Genomic DNA, 26,948 nt, shown 5'->3' on the forward strand with positions numbered 1-26,948 from the left:
GAATTGTATTTTTGACCTGCCTTCTGAATCTTCAATCTTGAGCTGGAAATATGGTCATGGATATGCCTTTAGGTAGAGGTCTGCACTGGAGTGATTTGTTTAGTCCTGCTCCTGTCCACTCATACAAGACTTTATCCTGCTCCAGCTGTAAATTTGCACCGTTTGCCCACAACCTAAACGGTTTGTCCCGCTCTCACCTGCAGTTCTGCATAACTGTTTTTTATCTGCATTAGTCACCAGGGGCACAGGATATTGGGGTACTAGTTCATTCAGCGTTGGTTACCTGTAACTTGTAAAAATAATAAAGGATCTGAACTTGAAACTAAATTGAATGTAGTAAAGCCATATATTGGCAGTATTTACCTTAACAGTGTTATTTCTTTTCATGTCAGGCGTATATTGCTTTCAGCACCCCCAACTAAAAACATCTTCCCCTGTTCATATTAGTATACATTTATTAATTTGACAAGAAGATCAGAAACAGTTTGTAGCATTTGGCTCAAAAAATGCTGAAAAACATGTTCTGGCTACTGTGAATGCATGTATCTCCACAATGGGTGTCTCTGGAAACCACACAGGTATACCATACAGATGGATCCAGAGGTGACATTTTCAAAGTTTCTTTTTGGCTTTGGAGATGGGGAGATAACACCCTCCACTCTGCCTAGACTTCATGTAATGCATTCATGTGACTTTCAGGGACATAATCAAAAAGTTAAGCTATTATAGACATTCTTCACAGAAAATTGTGTGTATGCAAGTTCTCGATGCTAAGTATCCTTCAGATGGCATCACTAAAGACTGGAAGAACATTTTCAAGAGCTTTCTTCTGGTTGCTGCACTTCAGTGTAAACACGAAAGTCCACTGATGTGATTCTGTCAAACTTTATTCAAAGAACTTCATCCAACAAGAATCTTTTTTACATCTGGATAGCAGGAGCAAAAGGATAACAATAAAATGCATAAAGTGGCAACAAAAAAAAGCAGAAGAAACAATGTTAAAGACAAATCAAAGCAAATAATACCAAAGCTAAAAAAAATGTATGCTGTCAAATGGAAAAAAATAAATAAATAAAAAAATTCAATACACCAGTGCACTAAACATTATCTGCAATACACTGTTTATGTGGCCAATTAAATAAACTTGAATTCTACCTCTATTCAAATTCTCTACTGAAATCTGTGATTTTAGACAAGAAATCTATGGTTTCTTAGATTAAACATATTCTTTACATGTCCTCCAAATTTATTAACAAATTAATATTACCAGTAGTAGCACAACAAAAACACTGGGCCCACGAATCAAGTCAATTCTTGATACTGTGTTTGCAATTCAATATTTTATATTTTGAACAAAATTTGAAGAATAAGGAAAAATGCAAACTGTAACCACAGTTGGATGCAAAAGTTGAGGCACCCTGGTCAAATTACATGTTTTGTTGATTTTCTAAGTGAAAATAAGTTACATCCTGTACAGGGAGCACACTTCTGCCTATTTTAATGCACAATCACTCTTTGATTTGCTGAATTTAATATATTGGGAAAAATGAAACAAAGTATGTCCTGTGAAAAAGGTTTTTTTTTCCCCCAAAAATTTTTACCCCTCAAAACTCAGTAAGCAAATAGAAATTGTGCATTAAAATTTGTCATTTAAGTTCCTTATAGAGGATGTGTTCACTTATTTTCATTTAGAAAATCAACACTGAATAAAACCATTGTGATGCACTGTTACTGTTATTTTGCATTGTGATTTTGCAATGTGTCACAACACATTGTTAAATCCATAATTTGCCAGTGTTAATCACATAACAGTTAAATTAAAGCCTCTTTTTCACTGCATGGTACCAGCTCGACTTGACTCTACTTGCTTTTTTTGGTTTTCCACTAGGCAGATCTGGCACCTGGTACCTGATACCAGGTATTATTTTTGGCACCACCTCTGTTGAGGTTCCAAGCGAGCTGAACCGATACCAGAAGGTGACCTAAAAAAAAAAACTACCGACTAATGATTGGTTGGAGAGAATTGCTAAAAACACATGCAAATGCTAGCAACCAGGTTAGCATACTCTTGTGTCACCTTTGAGCAACCAGAATTGTCTCGTTGTCTGAACTCTGATGTAGTATTTCACAAACTCTCCTGGTATTTTATCTTGCTGCCATCAGCCTCTTCTGAACAACATTTTGTCTTCACGTATTGGCAGTTTCAAGTGGCGACCAGCTACATTGAGGGTGTACTGTATCTGCAGTGGAAAACGAAGTAGCTGGTACCAAAAGCAAGTGGAGTTGAGTCAAGCTGTACCATGCGGTGGAAAATTGGCTTAACTCTTGTCTCGGTAGGGCAGATTCTTGATAACCTAGTACGATATTTTTTTGTACAAATTAAAATAACCTGAGACCACAATCTTTCTGCAAATATATGCTGTACCATTAAAACCTAACTAGTGTATAAAGTTTCACTACAACGTCATATCGCTGTTGTCGGAAAAAAAAACCTTGTATCTCCAAAATGGTAACTTTACAGGACATGGAAAAAAACATACTTCCTTTTAATGTAAGTCAATGGAACCAGACTTTTTTCCCCAAATAGTTTTGGGCTGTTTCTTTCAGTTCATCATGACATTGTCAAAAACTGAATAAACGACAAAAAAGGAAATGAGGTTTCTTCTGACAGCAGCGATATGCTTAGCTTAAAGAGAGGTGAAGTAAGAGTCATTCTATATTGTAAGCATAAAGCCTGGAAGAATACCCTGTCCCTGAACTTGAGTCATTTCAATTGGAGAAAGCAAAGAACATTCACATTATACTTGAAAATTTGAAAAGAGATGCACAACTTTTTCAAATTCTACAGAAGCAACTGCATGAGTTACACTGAGAGACGGTGGTTATTGTGTGATGTGAAATCTTTCATCAAATTAGGAAAACTTTGTGTTCCTTTAACTCTTAGCTTGATAACAGCAGACACCTGAAGCACTGGATTATTATTTAAAACCTTATTACCTAATTACCTAAATGGGTGTATTATGTAAAACAGAACAGGGACTACTACAAGATCATTTTGATACTTGAGTACAACACCCCCTAAAGAAAAAACAAACTTAATGGAGATGATTAGTATCCTCAAATATGGGCAGGCATGGTGACCTTCATATTAACATTGTCCACCTGGTTGAAAGAAACTTTTAAAATTGATAGATATACACTATTTTTAATGGATGATGTAATGAATGTGCTTTTATCCAGAGCTGTTGCCAAAAAGTACACAAACAAAAACTACTTACTTCAATGAGGCCAAAGGTGGTCATGAAAATGTCTCCATGGATATGAAGCGCAGACACACTCTCCACTGGCATACGGTGCCAGAACATACAGTAAACGTACCCATTCACGATTACCTGAAGAAAATAAAGCAAAACTGTTTGTGTAACAATTTACCTATTTTACTTATGTTGTTAATTCACTTCTTTTACTTCTTCAAGCTCTGTACCTCATAGCCTTCTGGTTTAACAACCATGAACAAATCAAAGCCTCCTCCTTTCACAAATGGACCCCCTGAGGTCTCTTCTGGATTCTCCCACTGCCCATTTCTGAAGCTGTCACGCACAACAGAGGGTGTCCCAACACGGGGGTTGAAGTGGAATGCAATGTCATCTCCATCCCTTTGCCCAGTCTTCAGATTTATTGCGAAGCTGCAACGCAAAAAAATAATATTTGAAACAAAAATTATATTTGAGATTCCTGTAAATGGCTGTTCCAGATTGTAAATCTCAAGAGACATATTTTCTATTTAATGCAGTGTCTGTTTAATATACACTGATGAGCCAAAAAATAGTGAACACTTACAGATGAAGCAAATCAGGTTAATTATTTTGTGTCAAAAACAAAAGGTAAGCAAACAGTTAGTTCTTGTAGTCGATGTGTTTGATGCGGTAAACTGGGCAGAAGTGAAGATCTGAGCAGCTCTAACAAGGACTTAATCATTATGGCCAAGAAGATGCTGTCGGAGCATCTCTGAATGGCAAGGCTAGTGGGGTGCTCCTTGTCAGCAAAGGGGAGTATCTGCTGACAGTGGTTCGAGGAGGGACAAAACAACGTCAGAGTGTCGGGCACCCAAGGCTCATTGATGTGCAAAGGCAACAAATACTGTCTTGTCTGGTCCAAACCGACAGAAAGGATACTGTGATACAAATCAGAATTTTTTAACGGTGTTTACGAGAGGAGTGTGTCACAACAAACATTTTTGAGGCAACGGAGTGTTAATTTGGTGATTGTGCACATTGGAATTGAAAACGACGAATGGCAAAACAAAAGAAACGCTGAAAGCAGCGTGCTCAAACAAAGGCTGAACTAGAAAGGTGAAACGAAAGATAATGAGAAAACAAAAACACTTCCCCTCCAAGAACGAAGGGAAGGTAGACTTTGCTTAAGTTGTTTGCTGTTGGTGGAGCAAAAACCGCTTCTATTTTTTCAAGCTGTTTGTAGCTCAAGAATCCTGCAATTTCTTTTCTCAGCCCTCTTTTCTTTTTAGTTTTGGGGCAATTTCTTTTCTCAGCCCTCTTTTCTTTTCTTTTCTTTAGCAACACTAAGTACCGTACCAGTCACCCCTCTACAAAGGTGTGACAAACGCCACTGTTTGCCATGGCCTTAAGTAGAGGAGTCCGCAGGTGTGTCACGTTGGGCTTAATCAGCCCGCGGGCTTCTGGGAATTGAGTTCCTGAAGCTATGTCCCCGGCCCTCTGCGGGGCCGGCTGAAACCTTACAGTCAGGCAGACGGAGAACTAACAGCATATTAGGCAAGTGGTCATAATGTTTTGGCTCAATGTGTGCATTATATATATATATATATATATATATATATATATATATATATATATATACATATATATATATATATATGTATATTGTGCAAGTATTGGAGTGGAGAGAGTACTGAAAATCCCTACTTAAGTAAAAGTACTGTTACTGTAGTGATAATTTACTTGAGAAAAAGTTTTAAAAGTTTAATAAAGAAAATTGCTCAAGTAAGAGTAAATAAGTAGTTTATTGGAAAACTACTTGAGTATTCAAGTTACTTTTTTGTATATCTGCAATCACAGTCTGAAAATGTTTCTGAGTTGGATAAATCAGTGGAGATAACCTGTTTTTGCAAAACTAAAGCATGATATGTGAGGAAAAATTTAAACTACATGTTCCGCATGGTTAGATGATTATATAAGACTTGCTAGTTTATCTGTTTCCAACAAAGTAATTTAGAAGCCCTGAAAGGCTGTACATGGTTTTTCCTTGTTTAATTATGTCTGCTTTATAAAAAAAAGATTTGATTGAGTCAAATTAAAAGTAAATATATAGATGACCATTTGGATAAAGTCTGTTCCTTGTCTGTGCTGGTAGAGTTCTTTCTTCCTCCACTAACTGGAGGTCTGTGTACTGTTGTTGTAGCTGGGAGTTGCTGTGTTTTGATTGGCGAATCTTTTAAATTCAACTGGGCTTTCTACTATTGGTTTATAAGCTGATAAGCTCATAATATATGTTACTCTAACATCATTAAACATTAAATTAACAAGGTAAAAGTGTTTCCTTATAAATTAAATGAGAGTAGAAGTACTGTGATTAAAGCTTACTCCAAAAAGTACCATTACAGGGAAAAATGTACTCAAGTACAGTAACAAGAGTAAATGTAATTTGTTACTTTCCACCTCTGGCCAGTATCATGAGAACGTACCCATTGGCATCTGAAGGAACAACACCTTGGAAGAACAAAGCCAGTCCTACTTTCAGCCCTCCAATGAGTGGTCCCACAAAGGGTATGCTCTGTGGTGATCATAAGCATTGTAGGTGTAGGTAATGAGCAATCCTGCAAATCCTTAGATATAAAAAAACATTACTTGTTCTGATTCTTAGCATAATTAATAAAAAATAAAACTTGTTTATGTTTATTATTAAGTCTTAATTAACCCTTTTTTTTGCCTATTAAATCATTTCAAGTGCAATGTTACTCACAGGGTTGCAGACTGGATATGGCACTCCTAACTGGATCTGGGAAACCTTCCCACGTGAGACTCCTGGGCTTTGTTCCTTACCAAAAGTGGATGTGCTCCAGTTCTGAGCAAAGAGAAGACAAAGAATGGTAATGAAGGAAACTTATTTACATTATGTATAAAATTCTTTACACATCATGCAAATTTTGACATTGAAAAAAAATGGAAATTTCATTGATGGAAATTTCAAATATCGAATAACAATCAATCTTCACATAAGAGTTTTTTCAGATAAAAAGAAACATGATATTTTTAGAATAAATCAAACAAATATAAACAGAATAACATTATGATGCTACAAGACATGGCAGAATGCAGCAGGTACCAGTGGACAAACAAAGAAATGTACTTTTTCAACTTCCTAACATCCTTGTAATCCAGAGCAACCAGTGTCAAATTTTTTTGGGAAAATGCACAGAGAACAAAATATATCAGCTTTGGAACACAGCTGTGTTAGCTTTTCATAACAGCACCATTCATTGTTCTCTATGTGAAGAGTAGTTATATATCAAGTACATATCAAAGTATTTTGTGTTATCAGTATTAGAAATTCATACTCAATGGCATCTGGACAAACAACCGCTTGGAGGTACAAAGCCATTCCTGGTCTCAACCCTCCAGGTTGAGTGCCTCACCAGAACATTGGTGACACTGGAACACTACTGTCAAGACCATTATATGGGCATTATATGTACAGTGTTCTCTTCATAATACTTCCAATGGTCTAACACCCTTCGGTTTGTTTTGGTTCAAGTGGCCCCATCATTATAAAGTCTCACCTAGCTTTCACGTTCCCTCTTCAGACCAGTGATCCCTGCTTCACTGAATAATGCCCCCCCCATCATGGGTGGGTGCATCCACTATCTACTGGACTGGGAGGGGTATGGCCCAGAGGAGCGGTGTTGGGTTCTGGCCACTGACATCCTGGACCCATCCCTCATCACAGACTTTCATTACCACCAGCCTGATTTACCTGCTCCGAGACCTTGGGACTGCCCACCAGCTGGGGATGTAGTGCGCTTGGAGACGAACGTTGGGAGGTGGGTTCTATCATGCCCTCACGGATAACTACTTTTCAGAGATCTGCTTCTCCAGAATACTGATGGTTGGTCTCTTCCCATTTTACACTTCTGATTCAAGTTTCCTCATTACTTAGCCTACTTATACACAGACTCTCACTCCTTGTGAGGTATTGCCACTCTTTGTGTCAGTTCTGAGCTGTTTTTCCATGTATCCATTACTCTGTTTTTTTGGACTCTGTCTGTTTTTTGAACTTGATGTGGATTTGCTCTTTTGTTCTGTGCTGCTCCAATTTATCTCTAATTGCTATTGATATTTTTGTATGTCATTAAACTCTGCAACTGTATTACAAATCTGTGTATGAGTGTTACACATACTCATACAAATACCTAAATTTCACTCACTCACTCACTCACTCACTCCCTCATCATCTAAGGAACTTATCCTCCTGGGTAGTGGGGGTTGCTGGACCCTATCCCAGCACACATTAGGCAGAAGGCAGGAAACACCCTGGACAGGTCGCCTGTCCATCACAGATATGCCATAATTTGTTTTTGCTTTATTGACGTTAGCTAAAAGTCCTTGTTTACAAGATGTGTCCTTGTCAACAAAATTTAAATAAGGAAGCTAATACAACGCAGTATCAAAGTGAATTGATGTGTAGATTTACATTTATTTGATGCTTGCAGGTGTTGACAGGGCCAAAATGGCAGCATCGTTGACATGCCTTGCTGAACCCATCTATGTATGTATGGGGTGTCCAGTCTTATCTGCAAAGGGCCAGTATGGCAGCATGTTTTATTCCAACCATGCATGTGATCAAATGTTTGAAGACTGAGACCAATTGATTAAACAAGTGCAAAAAGATTTTCCCTGCTTGTTTGAATGAAAACCTGCAGCCACATCGGCCCTTTTGCGGATGAGATTGGACACGCCTGATAAATGTATACCTATGGCTTCAACCTCTTCCTTGTTTTTATAATGCTCAGTGGCTATAAGACTTCCCTGGTTTGATTAATGAAAACATGGTTTCCAATATATATATATATATATATATATATATATATATATATATAATCCTTTGGGCTGCAAAAAGTTTTCAGTCTGTTAATACAAGTGTTTCAGATGCTACCAGGCAGCCTGAGCTAACATATTTGACATGGTAACTAAAGGAGGCGGTTTAGAATTTTGCAAACAGTCAGATTATGTTCAATAAAGTTGTTACACTCTTGAGCCACACATTTATTGAAACTACTCACAATATCGCTGAGCTGATTTGAAACTTCTGACGTGATGGTTGACAGACTCCACCGTGAGACGCCCAAGTTGGTCATTATTTTCTTCCTTAGTTCATTAAAGAGGGAGGAATAGGTCCAGTTCTGTGTGGAATGCAAACATATGATAGGATATTATAGATTGATTATATAATTGAACAATTCTGATAAATTTTTTGATTTTTTGAACTGCAATGAAAAAAAATTCTCTTGATTTGATTTCTTTAGGTTTGTGAAGAAAAATAATTTCAGGTCTGTTTCTCACTGTAAGCAGAAAGCAAAAACATCCCTTACTCTTGTTTGCATCACCTCTTATTTTAACTACACTCCGTGACTTGCACATCTGTGAAGGCACCATTAATGCTGAATGATATATACAGGTTTTGGCACCACATGCTGTCATCCAGATGACGTCTTTTTCAGGGAAGCCCTTGCTTATTTCAGCAAGACAATGTAAAACCATGTTCTGCGTATATTACAACTGTAGGGCTCCATAGTAAAAGAGTCAGCGGGCTAATCTGGCCTGCCTGTAGCTCACACCTGTCACCACTGAAAACATTTGGCACATTATGAAATGAAAAATTACAATAAAGAAAACCCCAAACAGTTGAGCAGCTGAAATCCCATATACAAAACCAAGAAAAGATTTCACTTTCAAAACTACAGAATTCCGTCTCTCTAGTTCCCAAACACTTACAGAATGTAGCTAAAATAACAGGTGGTGCAAAACAAGTAAACATGCCAATGACCCAACTATTTTGGAAGGTGTTGCTGGCACCAAATTCGAAACAGTATGTATATGTAATAACATTTTCAGTTTTAAAAATTTGATATATTGTCTTTGTGCTGTTCTGAATTAAATATTGGGTTTATGTGATTTGCATATTATTGCATTCTATTTTTTTCTATGTTTTGTACAGCATCCCAACTTTCTTGGAAATGGGGTTATAAACAAGGCAGGTGAGGATCCCCAAGTAATTTGGGCCCACAAATATTCAGAAATGACATGACCAAGTTTAACTGATTTTGCTGAGGTTTTACCAAAGCCTACAGGCTAATATTAAAAGTCATGCAAAATCTTGTGAATGCTACAAAAACAATAACAAGAAAAGTAAGAAATTCTGCACTGACCCATGACTTGCCCCCTGGAATGGTGACCTTCCCTTGGAGGGAGAACTGGACAGATTCACTGGCTTCACTCACTCCCACATCACTGACCGCTCTGTACCGGACCCAGTATTGGTTGGCCAGCTGCAGTCCAGTTAATATGAAGGTTTGCTTTGCATCTGGAGTGTCTATGGTCTCCCAAGCGCCACCATCAGCTCTTGAAGCATCGGACTGTGTTATTCTGTATTCCACTCTGTACCGCCTTGTCACTCCAGTTGGGGACTTCTGAAGCTTCAGAAGCACATTACTATTCTGAATGTCCACGCTGGGAGCAGGAGGCTTGGACACTGGTTAAAAGTGGTCATCCATTGTGTTCTCTTGTTTATACAGGCGGATGGAGATGCCAGGATTGGAGGGGTCTGAGATTGATGAAATGACAAACCTGGCTGTCTTCTTATCCTTATTGGCATTAAAAAAACTTTTGAAGAGGGAAAGGTTCTCTTTCATCTTCTTAGATATTTCAGGATTGTTGAACCAAGGCTTGAAGTCTTGGTCACTTGATTTCGGGACTGTTGACTGGTTTCCAAATGGATCTGCTGTCAGGAACTCTGTCATGGCTTGCAGATATGGATCTGTATACTTCACAGAAGTAAAGGAGAAGCATATGACTGTGTCCACCATGGGACTGAAGAGGATGCTGTTGAACTGGGCTGAGGATGTGATTACCGGGACTTCACTCAGTTCCCTGGTGTAGGAACTCAGCAGATCTAGTTCACCATTAACATTCTCTAACCACTGCTTTAGCTTGCTAGCCCTAAAGGGGGAGTTGGTGTGGGTAGTCAGAATGTCAGCCAGTGAACTCTCTTTTGCCTCCCCACCCCGAATAGCAGGAAGCACACTGGCCAGAGCTTTTTGTAACAACACCTTGTAGATACCAAACGATTCTTTAAATATGTGCAGCCTTTCTCCCACATCCTGGAAATCATTTACTGCTGTGTTCTGAACCAGATCATTGCATCTCCTCTCTGCATCTCCCAGCTCCTCCAACAAGCCTTCGACTTTAGATATGAGCATTGCTCCGATTTCTCTCTCCAGCTTAGCTGCTTTACTGTCCAAACGTGCCAGGGGATGGAGCCAAACCCTCACAGGCACAGCATCATTCTCCCTCTGCCTCAGCAATGATGGCAGCTTCTTGTATAGCTGCAAGGCTTCCATGTATGTGGTGGGGTTCTCCTCGAGCTCATAGTCACCATAAAATGTACAGCTGATATGTTCAGCCAATTTCTTTTCATTCTCATTCATCTTTAGAGCTCCTTCCCCCTCAATGGAAAATGAAGGGATCTTCTTAACCATTACGCTTTGATTTTCCTCAACCTCTTGTTTGTCCTCATTCTCTGAGACTGTTTTGTCAAACACCATAAAGGCCTGACCCCCATACAGTACAGCTGTAACAACATGAGTGGCAGTCTTCTGCTCAAACACCTCAGGGTAGGAGATTTTACCCAGCTGGGTCATAGTAAGTTGCTCAAATCTTGTTGTCTGGCTATACTGCATAGTAACTCTAGACTGACGGTCTGAGGACTTCTTGTCATGCAAGTATCTGGCTGAGCCTCCAACCTCCACTAAACCACCCAGAAAGCTGGCTTTGAGGGAGGCGCTGACATCAAGGACGTTGGCCTTATCCTGGAGTGAGTCAGAAGCAACAAATTTCAGATCAGTCTTGGGCTGTCGATGCACATCCAAATCCTTGGACAAAGACTGTTTATCCCATAGAGTAACACCTGAAATGAGTGAGAGTCTGGAGCTTATTCTTTGATCACTAGTCACTTTATTATAAGTTTGCCCTTGCTTGTAGACTGTAGGTGTACTCTAATCACACTGCACATTCAAACATCTTTAGAAAAAAAAAAAAACGGCAACACTTTCGATGAATGTCATGTTTGTAAGCATCTATAAACACATTTATAACATGTCATAAGGCATTATAAACATGATTATAAATATTTATAAAAATGAATTACACTGGATTACACTTTATACCCATGTTTATTATACATTATGAATTGTTAATATAATGCATTATAAGTAGTGTTAATAACATGTTATACTTTCAGTGCCAAAGAAGTCAGTCCCAGGTTAGAGAACATTAAGACAATACAAAGTTTATTCATGGCCTGAGATTTCCAATATTTTATTTGAGCGTAAAGTCACTGTGGAATGAAGGCCTGGAGTCAGAGAGGCGAGATACTAGAGTGCTGTCATTGTAATTTGTTCCCTCACTGGTTCTAACATCAAGTGCTAGAAACCTTCACTCTTTAACATCTCTACACTACAGTACAGTAATGCTAATTTCTGTTAGCATTCTATTGGATATGCAGTATTAAGTTAGTGCCAAGCTAACAGTGGTGTATATTAACTTTCCCACATTGGGTAAAACACTGATAGCAGCACTAGTTTAAAATCTGACATTTGAAGCCTGTAACCTGCTTTATTGTGTATGTTTTAGTGTTTCAGTAAATCCTTCAGTAAATACTTCAACTTGAATCCTCACTCTTAACACTGGAGGAGGCTTTAGTACAGTATGCTTCACTTTACTTAGAGCAGACAAATACAACTTATGAGCTCTTATAATTTGTTATGAACAGTACTTATAACATTATGTTAACAATTCATAATGCATAATAAGCATGGCTATAACGTGCATTTTTAAAAAATATTTATAGCCATGTTTATTATGCCTTATGAATGTATTATAACATGTTATGAATGTGTTTATAGATGCTTACAAACATGACATTCATAGAAAGTGTTACCAAAAAAACAACTAACATGTTTTGTTGTTTGCTTTGTTTTATGCAAATTTGATAAGGGCCAATGCCTCAGACTAAATTCTGCGCCACATCATTTTGTAAGTTAGCCATTATGTGTCCTAGTAAGTAGCACATGAGGCAATAAGTAAATAACTAAGTTGTGATAAATACATGTGAATGGTCAGATATGTGGATGTTTCCATTGAGTTCGCTTGAAGTAAACTATATTTCATGTTGTACACGACACTATTACCTGGAATGAAAGAATCTCTGCGGCAGTCGTACAACATGCCAGGATACAGGGCCCTTCCCAGGGCTGCCATTTCAATCGTTTTAGGCTCCATGACTGTCAAGATAAATAAACAAAGCAATAAATAAAGGAATATTTGGACAGTTCTATCAAATTAGTTCAAACTACAGTCCCACAGCAAAAAAAGAATTATGATTTATTTAAACCCAAGACATTAATTGAGAGAGCGATATGGGGTGTTTTCTATAAGGAAGCAGCTGTCCCATATCCTAACCCCTACATTTCAACTGAAAAATATAATACTTTCTTTTTTTGCAGTTTTTGTTTGTAAAGATTTTTTGTCATGAGTTTAATTTTTAAATAAAATGCTTTATTCCAAAAATGCTGTTGCACATTTTCATGTCACTACCAGAACTGTTTTAGTCCATAAGTGGAGCCTTATTTTAGCCACACCCCTGCATTTTAGAGCAGGAAGTGAGTCTACATCCCTGTCTCTCATGGCCACATGGTGAGCAGTGAGATCCCATTGTTTTGAAGTACATGTATCCCATAGTCAGAAAGTCAGTGTGTAACATTAAGAATTGTCACTTTTTATGTTTTTTATAAAATATATGATTTTTTTGTGTGTAAAACTGTTCAAAGCTGTGTTTGCTAGTGATGTATTGGCTAGCATTTTTGAGATGTTCAAATTATCTAAAATTGAAATGGAATGTTCAATCATTTATCATTTATTTTTTTAAATAAACATATTTAAGATGTAGGGTCACTCAAAGCAAAAGAGTTAGTCTAAAGCCAAAGAATGATACATATAAAGGGATAAATAAAAGAAAAAGGAATCGTTAAAATGGATGCAGTTAAGATTTTTTTTATATTTTTTTTTTATAATTTTTTTTTTAATTTTTACCCGATTTTCTCCCCAATTTAGTCGTCTCCAATTCCACCCGCTAGTTAGGACTCCCCCAATCACACGATGCTATCAACGCTAGGAGGGTGAAGGCTAACACAGGCTTCCTCTGAGACCTGTGAAGCCAACCACCGCTTCTTTTCGAGCTGCCGCTCACGCAACGTCATTGGATAGCCGAACGCGCTCGGAGGAAAGCGCCAACCGCCAGATCTGTTACGTCAGCTAACAGACGGCTGCGCTGACTAGCATCGCGCTGAGTGATGGGGGGAGAAGGAGGGGCCATCCTACCCACCCAGAGAGAGCGAGGCCAATTGTGCTCTCTTGGACTCCCGGCTACGGATGGCTGTAGCATCACCAGGGATCGAACTCGCGATCTCCTGATGATATGGCCAACGCTTAGACGGTTGCGCCACTCGGGAGCCGAAACCGTACCTTTTAATGAAGGTCTGCCCACAGTGACATTCTGCCACTCCTCCCACTGTTAATTTTTGCGCCACTCAACATTTTGTTATTGCTACATTAAATGAAAGCCTTTTTGAGACCACACAAAACCATAGTAGAGCACATGTGGCTTGAAATTTACACAGAGAAATTTCAGGTGAACAGAAAAAGGTAACCTTAGGTTACCTCAGCTGACATTACCTAATTCTAGTCCTTTTTTCACCCTTTAACAGCAAACTTGTCAAGAAGTAGTAAACTGATGACAAACATGATAAATTACGTGGAAAGTTTTATTTCATTAATTTATACTAGTAGAGTGTAAAGATGAAGTTCTGCTAGCATCCCTAGGGTATCCTAGTAGCAGATGTGGCCTTTGGGAAGCATGTAGCAGTTGCCATCACAACTGAAAGTATCTCCCACATCTTGTTAGCACTCATTAAAAGTATCTAGCACTGGTTTCTGAACATGGATAGAAGGAAAAACCCGCAGCTGGCGGTGCACAGTAGGTGCAGCAAAAAAGGAAAAAGGCTTTGCTGGCTGACACTGTGATGTGTGCTAAGATAATGGATTTGTTTACGCACTGTGCAGTTCTTTTCTTTGTGCCAAAATTCAACTGTCTGTCCTAAATTCACTAAACCCCACATGAACAGTGAGAACCAGCCAGGCGCAAGAGATAGATGTCACATTAGGCTCCTTAAAGGCAGAATGAGCAGGATTTGCCAGTATCTGTTTTGACACACCATTCAAAATTTGCCCCTACGGCACAACGAACGAGAGAGAGAGAAAGAGCAGCAGTGGTTGAACGAGCTAGAGAGTGAATGAAGAGCAGGATTCATACATTCTGTATGTTTGCTCCATATTAAAAGATGTTTGCTGTATATTCTACCTGCTTTGCTGTGTAGTTTATATGCTTTGTTCTATATTATATAAGTGCTGTATATTCTACCTGCTTTGCTGGGTAGTTTACATGCTTTGTTCTATATTATATAAGTGCTGTATATTCTACATGTTTTGCTGTAGGCTGCCTGCTGTAACATGTCAGAAGTTTAAAATTCCTTTTCACCTACACATTGATAAATAGGGCTAGGTTACACCCAGGCACCAAAGGTTTATATACAGAGAGTACATTCATACATACACAGTAATGACCAGCAATGCTAGTAAGCATAAATAAATAAACGCTGTATTATGCAGTGTATGACCGAAGCTGTGTTTGTGAGTCAGTAGTATGACAACAAAAGCACAGTGTAATGTGTAATGTGTCTTTAAATGGAGCATGAAATAGTTGCAGCACTTGTTTATATCAATGTGCATGTAAAGTAAGTACATCCACTTTTGTACTGGACTGTCATGCACACAAATTAGTATTATTGAAATTTTCTATTGTTGTTCTTATTTTTGCAATTACAGATTATGTTGATAATAGTTTTGGTTAATTAGCCACATATCCAGCATTTATGCCCAAATTTACATGCACTCCTACCAGATATGAGTACAGATATGCCAAGATGAACGTGATGAATAACAAAACCGTCCATGAATTTGTGTGCGCTCATCTTACGGTCAGATGTGACCATAAGCATCTTTAATGAACCAAAGTGAGAAAAGTGAAGCAACTTTATATATGGAGGTGATGGAAAGTTAATTAACAGATAATTAGCAGGATTAACACATAAGTGCTAGTAAGTTATCACGTTACTTCTTTATATGAAGAAAAATACTTATTAGTTAATTAACAATATAATAAGCAGCAATTAGCACACAGATAATGAGTAAGTAAGCCACAAACTAACGACAAACTAACTTATCAACTAACAGTGTACTTAATTACTAATTGATAAGTGCTTAATCAATTACTAAGTAATAGCTAATGCTTAATGAAGAGTTAACTAATAACTAAATAATGGGAAACTAATAGTTGATTATTATATATTTAATGATTGATTAGCGACCCTTAATGTAAAGTGTTACCACTGAAATCTGTGATTTTAGAGATGAAATTTATAGCTTTATTGATGAAATATATGAAATATATTTTGTAGCTGTCCTCCAAATTTACTACCAACTTAAGATTACTTAAGATTACCAATAGTGGTGTAACAATACATTTGGCCCATGGTTTGATTTGATTCTTGGTACTGGGTTCATGATTCAATATTTGCTGATATTTTGAACATTTTTTTTTAGAAAAAAGAAAAATGATAACTGCAAATGCAGTTGTATGTAAAATATGGCTTTTTGTTGATTTTATAATTGAAAATAAGTCCTCTGAAGACAACACACTACTGTACATTTTAATATACAGTTACTGTTGAATTTAACATACTGGGAAAAAATGTGTAGAAATATGTTATAGTTAGGGTTGTTCCCTGTAGAGTGTCGGGACCAAAGAGCTTTTTTCTCCTCACCCAAAACCCTGACATATGAGGTTTAAAATCTAAACTATTCTGTACTGTGGTTTTGTTCTAACTATTGTCTAATCACTTACAAAAATAAACAAAAATAAAAGAGTATTCAACCAAAAATAAAAGAAAGTAGAATAATAGACTTAAGCCGCTGAGTTCTTGTGGAGGGGAGGAAAAGGCCCTCGCTTTAGGTGGCAGGATGGTTTTCCGGACAACCAAATGCAAAGATCATCACAAAGCACCTTTTTTATATCCTGTTTGGGGGCGATGAAATTATCGCCCCTCCCTATTACCTTGTCACATATCATCTTAGTCCCTATTATATCATTATTCAGTACTTAATTGAGAACATGATTCATCACCCTTATTGAGAATATGATTCAGCACCCTTACGTCCAATCGTACATGACATTGAAAAAACCTTCCTATTTTTTGACTGGACAGAGCGGTTTTCAAGGCCCTTTAACTCTTGCTTTAATAACTGCCTCCAAAAACCGGTTTCTGTAGGTTCTTATTGGTTCACTTCACTCTTTTGATGGTCAGCTCATCCTTGTTGTCGATGCTTCTAATGTTTCAGGGACTCTCCAATGCAAAAACTCCCTATCATACACAAATCAAGGCATATCCTTTGTGAGAGGATGAGTATGCTTTTATTAATCAGCTTTGTCTGTGTGATTATAATTCTTTTAATGCGTAAAGTAGTTATTTTTAGGAAACGTTTATTAAAACTCCACAAGAGGATGTGTTAACTTATTTTAACTTATTTAAACTTATTTAAAGAAAACCATCAATGAATAAAATCCTCAGGATGCACTGTCACATTTTTTCATTGAAATTGTACAGTGTCCCAGTTTATTGGTAAAAAAAGCATTTATATGTAAAAAATGAAAATATCTTGAGAAAACAATCTGCAAATATATGCTCTATCATTAATAAAACAACCAGTGCATGAGATTTTAGCAAAATGCTATATACTAACAGGGGGGGGTGAAGTAAGATTCACCCTTTAAGTGTAAAGCCTGGATCAATACCCTGTCCCTGAACTTGTGTCATTTTCATTAGAGGAAAGCAAAGAATATCACACTATATTTGAAAATTTGAAGAGAGGTGCACTTTTTAAATTTATATAGAAGCAATTTCAGGAGCTAAGTTGACAAATGTGGGTAACTTCTGTGATGCCAAATCTTTCATCAAATTAGGAAAATCTGGGTTTATTGTGTAAAAAACAAGGTTTATATAACAATATGACTACTGGATATTCTGATCCTTATGATGCTTGAGTATGACACAAATAAAGAAAAAAGTGATCAGGATCTTCACATTTGGGCAGGCATGGTGACCATCATATTGACATTGTCCACCTGGTGGAAAGAAAAAAAAACTATTACAAATGATACACTATTTTACAGTATTTTAATGGATGATATAATGAATGTGCTTTTATCCAGGGTTGTTGCCAAAAAGTACATAAACAAAAACTACTTACTTCAATGAGGCCAAAGGTGTTCATGAAGATGTCTCCATGGATGTAAAGCACAGACACGCTGGCATACGGTGCCAGAACATACAGAAAACACATTCACAATTACCTGAAGAAATTCAAGCAAAAAATGTTTGTGTAACTTCTTACATATTTTATTGAAATTGTTATTACACTCGTTTTACTTCTTCAAGCTCTGTACCTCATATTCTTCTGGTTTAACAACCATGAACATATCAAAGGCTCCTCCTTTCACAAATGGACCCCCTGAGATGATTTTTACATTCTCCCACCACCCATTTCTGAAGCTGTCATGGACCACGCAGGGTGTCCCCATGCGGGGGTTGAAGTGGAATGCAATGTCATCTCCATCCCTTTGCCCAGCCTTCAGATTTATGGAGACTCTACAAGTACCACAAAAAGGTAATAATGAAACAAAATTATATTTTGAAATTCCAGTAACTGGTTGTTCCAGAGTGTAAATCTTAAAAAACACATCACAATTTCTATGCAGTGTCTGTTTAATATATGCTGATGAACCAAAAAGTTGTGATCAATTACAGATGAAGCAAATAATGGTTATCTTGTGTCAAAGATGATAAGTAAACAGTCAGTTCTCGTAGTCGATATGAACGTGTTGTATGTGGGAGGAACGGGCAGCCTTGAAGACCAGAGCGACAAGTCAGCAATAGTGAGTACCTGCCGACAGTGGTCCGCGAAGGGACAAACCACGAATCAACAGGGTGGTGGGCACCCAAGGTTCATGAAGGCAACAAAGGCTATCCTATCTAGTCTGAATCAACAGCTACTGTGGCCCAAGTCACAGAACCTTTTAATGGTGGTTATTGAAGGAATATTTCACAACACAGTGCAACGCACCCTGCTGTGTAGCCACAGACTGGTCAGAGTGCCCATGCTGACCCCTCTGCTGTTCACCATTGTAAGCACTTACAATGGTCACATGAGCATCAGAACTGGACCTTAGAACAATGGAAGATGGTGACCTGGTCTGATGAATCCTGTTTTCTTTTACATCAAGTGGATGGCAAGGTACGTGAGCATGGTTTACCTGTGGAAGTGATGGCACCAGGATGCACTATGGGAAGAAACCGGTGAAGGGAGTATGAAGTTCTGGGCAATATATTGCTGGGTAACTCTGGGTCCAGGCATTTGTGTGGATGTCAATTCGTTGGTTGGATGTCAACATCGTTGTGGACCAGCTACAGTCCTTTTTTGAAATGGTTGTCAATATGATGAAGACTTCAAGGTGTTGCCTTTGCCTCTAAATTCCCCAGATCTCAATGAGATCAAGTATTTGTGGGATAAGCTGGAGCAAATCTGCGGAAGCTACTCCTTACATCTTTCAGTCCATGCCTTGGCAGGTCAGAGCAGGTTTGGCTGCCAAGAGCATATAAGGTAGGCATAATGTTTTGGCTCATCAATGTATATTGTGTCAGAATCATGAGAATGTACCCGCTGGCAACTGAAGGAACAACACCTTGGAAGAACAAAGCAAGTCCTGTTTTCAACCTGTCAGGGAGTGGTCCCTCATAGAGTTTGCCCTGTGGTGACCCTGTGGTGTAGGCAATGAACAACTGCAAATTGTATTATTTATTCTAAGAATCTGTAGGTTTTTTGTCAAAACAAAGTGAAATTTGTTTATGTTTATTATTAAACCTTGATTAATATTTTTCTGCCTTTTAAACCATTTTCAAGTGCCATATTACTCACAGGACTGCAGACTGGATATGGCACTCCTAACTGGATGTTGGAACGCTTCTCACGAGTGGATGTGCTCCAGTTCTGGGCAAAACAGAAGATAAAGAATGTTAATGAATGAAGCTTATTTACAATATGTATCAAATTCTTTACATATCAGTTCACAATCATGAGGACCCAATGACCCTGCACAGCCAGGGAACTATGTATTTTATGTAAATTTTGACACATTGAATAAAGAAGATGTGATGGAATTGTCAAATATCAAATAAAATAGTCAATGTTCAATTGACGGTTTGCTTGCTTGAAAATAAAGGTTTCTTGCATACAAAAACAAATGCGATATACATTTTCATAATAAATCATATAGAAACAAATAGAATAACATTATTTGTTGCTACAAAACAGGATATGATGCAGCAGGCACCAGTGGACAGTCAAAGAAATCAAAATGTACTTTTCCACTCCCTAACATCCAGAGGATCCAGTAATTTCTTTTGGGGGAAAAATGTATAAAGGACAAAACATATCAGCTTTGGAACACAGAGTGTGATAGTTGCAATAGTTTTTCAATAACAACACTGACAATTAGTAATAATTGTAATCAAAAATCTTCTATTGAGTAATGTGGTTTGTTTGGAGTTTTGCCAAGCAATCATGGACAACTGAAGGCAGAATTTTCATTGTAGTGTAGCATGTTAGTTTGCAACATGCTCGCCCTTTTGCCCACAAGAGCTTCCCCCTCTCCAGCACACACTGTGAGCCCAGCATCCCATGCACTACTGAACCAGGTCTGACCAGAGGCTCCACCTTGCAGAAAGGAGAGTAGAATGGCAGCCATGAGGGACATCTGGCAAAAAAGTGTCCGTGAGATGGACAAACAGCAGCAGGAGAGACTCTGGCAGATCTTGGTGGAGTTTCAGGACTGCTTTGCATTGAATGAGGAGGAGCTGGAGCAGGCTCATCTAGAGCAGCATGACATTGACACAGAGGAAGCTATACCCATATGGCAGCAGCAATAATGCTGCCTTCCCCTGAGTCGACAGGAAGCTGCAGACCAGGCTTTGGAAAAGATGCAGCACAAAAGCATCAATCAATCAATCAATCAATCGATCTATCTATCTATCTATCTATCTATCTATCTATCTATCTATCTATCTATCTATCTTTATTTAATCTCGGACAACATTGAGGGTGACCCTCATTTACAATGTTGCAGAGTTGATACAGAACAAGGGATTGATAATGTTAAGAACATATAAAATAATAAAAGTAAATGTTATTAGAAAATGACTCAAATCAGGTAAGTTTAAAATAGTGAAACATTAATAATAAAAATACATAAAAATTGTGATGTCCTTTATCAGCAGTTCTGTGTTCTGATTTCTGATATCGTTACATCCCACAAGTATTACTATCTTCTTCACTGTGTGGTATTTCTTTAGAAGACTGGGGAGCTGCTGTGTAATGTCAGAGACTTTTGCACCAAAGATAGAGTGAACTACGGCTGTATGGTGCTTAACTTTTCTGGTGATTGAGTCACCTACTATCAGCGTAGATGGAGGAGGGTTGTGGGTTATCGATAACCGAGCTTCTGTCTACATTTGCCAACCAATTTATTAATATGGGATTTAAAAGTAAGTTTATCATCCAGCCATATGCCAACGTATTTATACTCTGTCAATATAGTCAAAAATATTATTTGTAATTACTCAGTGCTATGTATTGTTGTCTCTCTGAAAGGTCATTTTGGGTCCATTTTAGTGCATTTGTATCAAAGCCATTAAAAGCCTATATTAAAAGCCTGTATTAAAAGCCTTTGATTAATCAATAAAAATGGCAGCACAATGCTTCTTCCTGTCTGTGGCCATATAAAGATCATTTAAAACCAGTGTGGTAGCAGAGATGGTGCTGTGTCTTTCTCTAAAGCCAGGTTGACAATTAAACATTGAATTTTCATACAGAAATCATTTAAGTTGACTATTTACTAGAAATTCTAAAATTTTAGTTAAACAGGACAATTTTGAGATCTGCTGCCTCACCTCCTTTATGCAGTGGAGTTACATGAGCTATTTTTACAGATCCTGGGAATTCTGCATGATAAAACAGAGACATTAAAAATATATGTTATGTATTCTAAAATAATTGGGGCTGCCAGGTGCAGGAAGTAAAGGTCCAGCCCATCTTCACCAGTAGTTTTTCGTGGATTAATAGTAGTAAGACAATTAGCTACTATTATTGGACAGAAGGGCTGGAGTGTGAAGAGACCATGGCTCTTGGAAACAATAGAGTTAATATTAGTTTGACCTAACAGCAGATTTGTGTCAGTATTTTCAAAAATGTGACCAGCTGCAGCAAAATGTGTGTTAAAAGCTCTACAGATTCCCTTCTGATCAGATATCAGCTGATCATCAACTATAATGCTGGTTGGAAGGCTAGAGGAATTGTTTTTAAGGGATTTTACAGTTTTCCAAAGGTTTTGAATGTTTGTAGAGCTGGTAATCAGGCAGAGATAATAATCTGATTTGGCCTGATTTGACAATAAGGAAACTTCACTAGTAAACCAGGGACTTGATCTGCCTCTTATTCTTTGCTTTTTGTGACGGGCATGTTTGTTTACTACCGTTAGAAAAGATTTGCTAAAGTGGTTTAGTGCCAAATAAAAATCTGGAATTTTTAGTGTAAGGTGGATTACACTCATTGCGGTCAGATAGAAAAGTTTGTTCATTAAAATGTTTAAAATTTCTATTTAACAGAATTAGTATGTTGGAACAGCAATGCCATGTATTGGAACAAAGTCTTAAAAGGGTATAAAATGAAGATATTAAAAATAAACTTTGCATAATTAAAGCAAAATTGAATGATTTGTTAAGAAGAAAAGCTGAGTTCATTATACATAGAGTTTGACAAAGATACTACTTTTACGGAAGCAGACCTAGCAAGCTTCTTGCTCTGAAATTAAAGCAGTGTGAAAGGTTTGCTACAATAGATTCCATCCACTCTTCTTCGAATGGTTTAGTAGTTGACCCAAAAGACATTAATGCTACTTTCAAATCATTTTATCAGGATTTATATTCTTCTAGGAGTGACTTTAATACCAAGGATTGTAGACAATTTTTAGATAACCTTGACCTTCCAAAGCTAAGTGATCTTTAGAAGAACTACATTTAGCACTGAAAAATACTCCTGAAGGTAAAGCACCTGGACCAGATGGTATTCCACCAGCACTGTTGTTCTGCTTTTGGGATATTCTTGGTCTGGTGTTGTATGAAGCCATACAGTTTGCAGTTGAGGTGGGCTCTTTTCATGATCATATGAATGTTGCTATGATATCCTTGTTACCTAAAAAAGGTAAATATCTCACTCAGTGTGCCAACTTTCATCCAATTTCATTGATAAATTCTGATATTAAATTGTATTCTAAGGTGCTAGCCTATAGACTTGCTAAATATATTGGGAAATTAATACACTCTTACCCGTCTGGGTTCTTGAAAGGACGGCTTGTGGCAGATAATATTCAACATTTAATGCATGTTTTACATGCGTCACAACAACAAGATGCTCCGTGTGCAGTTTTGTCCTTGGACACAGAGAAAGCGTTCAATAGAATTGAGTGGGATTACCACTTAGTAATACCGGATTAGCAATTAGTGTTGAATTGATCGGTAATTTATGAGTAGTTATTCTAAGAAACCATAGTTACTAAGTAATTCTTTATGAGACTCAGTAGTTATTGTTTACTTATTAGTGAACTACCCTAATCATTAGTTCACTATTACCTGTCGAGAAGTTAAGTAGTAGTCCTTGGTAGTTAAAAGTAGTTGCTTGAGTGTTAATGCAGACCGACTTGTTCCTGCTTAGTTCCTGATTAGTAACTTATTAACTATGAAACAGTATTGTAAAGTGTTGCCCAGCTTTGTTTAGCAATATTTGAGATGGAACTTCAGTGGCTGTGTACGCTGACATTTAGAAATATCTGTATGTCCTAAAAAGTCATTAAATGTTGTGGACCGAACCTCCGCCAGCCCCGCCCAGCCTACTGAAATCTCAATCTAACAAAAATGTGAAAGTTGGCCACCCTGGTGTCTGTGTGTGTGGTGGTGGGGTGTAGTGTGGCTGGCGTAAGTGTGCTTCTGTCAGTAAAGCTATTTACCGTGACATCGGCAATTAGGAGAGATTTAAGGCAGACTAACAGCAGCAGAACTGAATTTGACCATTGTGGGACATAAAGTTCACTTGAAAGTGTAAATATCACTCAATTACCCAAAATATCTCCCATTGTCATGTATATAATTTCTAAAAGAATATTTTCTCAATACAATGAGCAATGAAAATGAAACAAACAGTATATATTGTCATCATATCCCGAAATATGAATAGAATGTACTGTAATATCCAGGGTGAGTGAAAAGTCAGAAACCAACCACTGTAAGATAGGGCCAAAATGCAGAGGGGGTGAGTAAGAGTGAGTTCATTCAGTCTACTTGTACACTAAGGCTAGAGATGGCTAAATTAATGAAAATGAACTGACATGCTAACTAGCACTCACTCCTGGGAGTGTGGGAGTGTTAAAGGGCATCGTGGTTGGGGGGAGGCCACTGTGGTTGTAATGGGCTGGTCTAGACAAAAGTCCAGGGTTGAATTTAGTTCCCAGTCCAGCCCTGTCGCAGGTAAATCTAGTACGTATTGGTAACAATGGCATCAACAACGGATATTCAAGCAGTTCCCGACTTTTACCTCATCCTGTTCTTATCAATACATTACTTTTTGTATGGGCAATGGCATAGGTTTTGTGCAACATGATCTCAATGGAATACTGCAATTCCATATTCTACACTCCATCCATCCATCCATCCATCCATCCATCGGTTCATCAAAGCATACGTATAGGTTCTAATTTGTTCCTTCTTCAAAATGGGGAACAACTCAATATTATGCTATATCAGTGGTTCTCAAACCAGTCCTCAGGGCCTCCCAGATAGTCCACTTTTTTTCTGTATCTCTATGTTGTAAGTTGGGATAGAGTGGACATTCGGACCATCTGGGTTTAATTTGGACATCATGATCAGCCCTAAAACAAAACAATGTATAATGTGGATATATTTAGCTATATGACAGCTTTCAAATTTCAGTCAATACATATATATATATATCAATACCCTCTGCTTTACAGTGACCTGGCTTTCTGAGCTGACCCCAGACAGTGCACTGGACTTACCCAGCTTCAGCAGAAAGCTGAAGAAATTCAACCTGATAATCCAGTTCTATCAAGTTCATCCTCACATCATCTGCAACCAGGTTTGGCTCCTCCACCTCACACTAATGGATTAACTTACGTAATCAGGACAGTGGAGAGGATCATTGGATGTAGTCTAAAAAACACTTCAGGACATTGACAACAATCAGAGGGAGATCTTGGAACAAATGGTGCAGCTATTAGAACCAATCACAAACATGGGAAGGTCTCAGAGCATTGTGATAAAACACTTAGGGTAATTCTTGCCCACTTGGACCTTCATATCTTCTAATTCTTGGTCACAACTGGCTGCTTCGGAGATTCTTAAACCATTTTGGCCACCATAGTGTCACATGATTGGTCTTCTCTGTGACTGAGGAAGTATAGAACCTAGCTCTAGCATTAAAACCGGGAACTGTTCATCCACTTTCAGAAGAATGACATGAAGAAAGAATGACATGAAGAATGACATGAAGTCTGACTCAATATAACCCACAGTGATATTAAAAGAAAGGCCATAAAACCCAACAGAGACAAGAAACAATAGCATCAAAGAATGAAAAATGGTTCACTTGTCTGATCATTGTTATTTATCTGTACCTCAGTTTTAAAATGAGCAAATAGCTCAAAGTATGAGAAACACAATCTTAAAGTTTCACCTCTGCATTTAACCCATTCATGCAGTGAAACACCCACATACACACTAGTGAACACACACACACTAGGGGGCAGTGAGGACACTTGCCTGGAGTGGTGGGCAGCCATATCCACAGCACCCAGGGAGCAGTTGGGGGTTAGGTGTCTTGCTCAAGGGCACTTCAGTCATGTACTGTGGGCTCAGGGGATCAAACCGGCGACCTTCCAGTCACAGGGCTGGTTCCCTAACCTCCAGTCCATGACTACCCCCAAAGCTTGGTGGAGGAGAGATAATAGGCTGGGGCTGTTTTTCAGGGTTTGGTCTCAGTCCCTTTGTTCCAGTGGAGGGTGATTTTTTTTTAAGAATGCAAAAACAAAAGACAGTCAAGAGCACTGATCTGTTCTTGGTGTATATCTTGCACCTTAGAAGCATGTTGCTCAACATCTTCCACAGAACTCTCACACTCTGTGTCGCAAACGAACCCCTGATTGTAATCACACTAATGTGAACAGTCATTCTGACACAGGCATAAATATAGTTAAAGGCCTACTCACTCACTTGTGCATTATAACCGCATCTTTTGGTTTAGAAGAGTTAATAGGTGCCCAGTCAAACACAACAGTTGAAAACTCCACAAGAACACAATTTCTTGCTGTTAACTGATAAAAATGGAAAACTAAAGCATTTATTCTACTCCAGTGGTACCACACCCTCCTCCTGCAGATCTACCTTTCTGTAGGGCTCAACTCCAACCCAAATCTTCTACTCCTCATTCAGATATTCAGCAACTTCTGAAGGCAGTGTAACATCTACAGTGATATGACCCAAAATGACCCAAAAGATTAAAAGCTCCAGAGAAACTCAACCTCCTAATAACCACCTGGAAGACCTGGTAGACACCAAAACTGCCCCTATCAGATAAACAGAGAGGAGAAAATCAAGCTGCTTCAGATCTGAAAACATCCACGGGTGTTTCTGTCCATCCTTCCACTGTGAGAAGACGACTCAGCACTGAGAAAAGGAGACGGACACATCAAACAAAGAAGCTGAACAATGGGCTGACCACCCCAGAGTCCGGACCTCAACATCACTGAATATGTTTGCAATTTCTTGGATCACACGCTCTCAGGTACTAAACTGTCACTGGGGCAGTACCCCTTGTCACTGGGGTGGCACCCCATAAGAGTACGTCTCATTACCTTTAGTCAGGGAACAAAACTGTATCTTATTCCATTGAAATGATATGTTCTAAGCTGTACTGACTCCACACACACTGTCTCGCCTCCAGGCTTTTTATTTTATTGTTCTGTTTTAAAACAATAGGTTATGAAATACGTACAAATACATACTTTTCACCTGGAAAAACCTATTTAACCTTTGAGGGAACATGCACATTGTTTTTACCCTAATGAATAAAAAATGTACCTCAACAGAACCTTTATTTCTAACAGTGTAGTGAAAAGCAGAAAACACAAGCAAATTTTAAGACTGAAAATAGGCTGTAGATTTATTTGAAAAACAATGGAAGCTGTAACAGTGGACACACAAAGTACTGATAAAGCACTCATGAAGGAAATATTATAATTTATGTTAAATATGTATTTTCTTGATGCTTTACTTAATGGGTGAT

At 38.1% G+C, this 26,948-nt stretch overlaps 1 long non-coding RNA gene and 1 pseudogene across 1 annotated transcript in view; one reads left to right on the top strand and one right to left on the bottom strand.

Annotated features, from left to right (window-relative positions):
• Positions 1-1,824: 1,824 nt before the first annotated feature.
• Positions 1,825-26,948, top strand: part of LOC118804373 — a 57,988-nt gene continuing 32,864 nt past the window's right edge. Inside the window, exon 1 of the long non-coding RNA XR_005006980.1 lies at positions 1,825-1,904. This is a non-coding gene — a long non-coding RNA (uncharacterized LOC118804373). The remainder of the gene's footprint in view (positions 1,905-26,948) is intronic.
• On the bottom strand, positions 3,079-12,617 carry LOC118804371 (annotated as a pseudogene).

Source organism: Colossoma macropomum, unplaced genomic scaffold, assembly GCF_904425465.1.
Source record: "Colossoma macropomum unplaced genomic scaffold, Colossoma_macropomum, whole genome shotgun sequence".
NCBI classification, from domain to species: domain Eukaryota; kingdom Metazoa; phylum Chordata; class Actinopteri; order Characiformes; family Serrasalmidae; genus Colossoma; species Colossoma macropomum.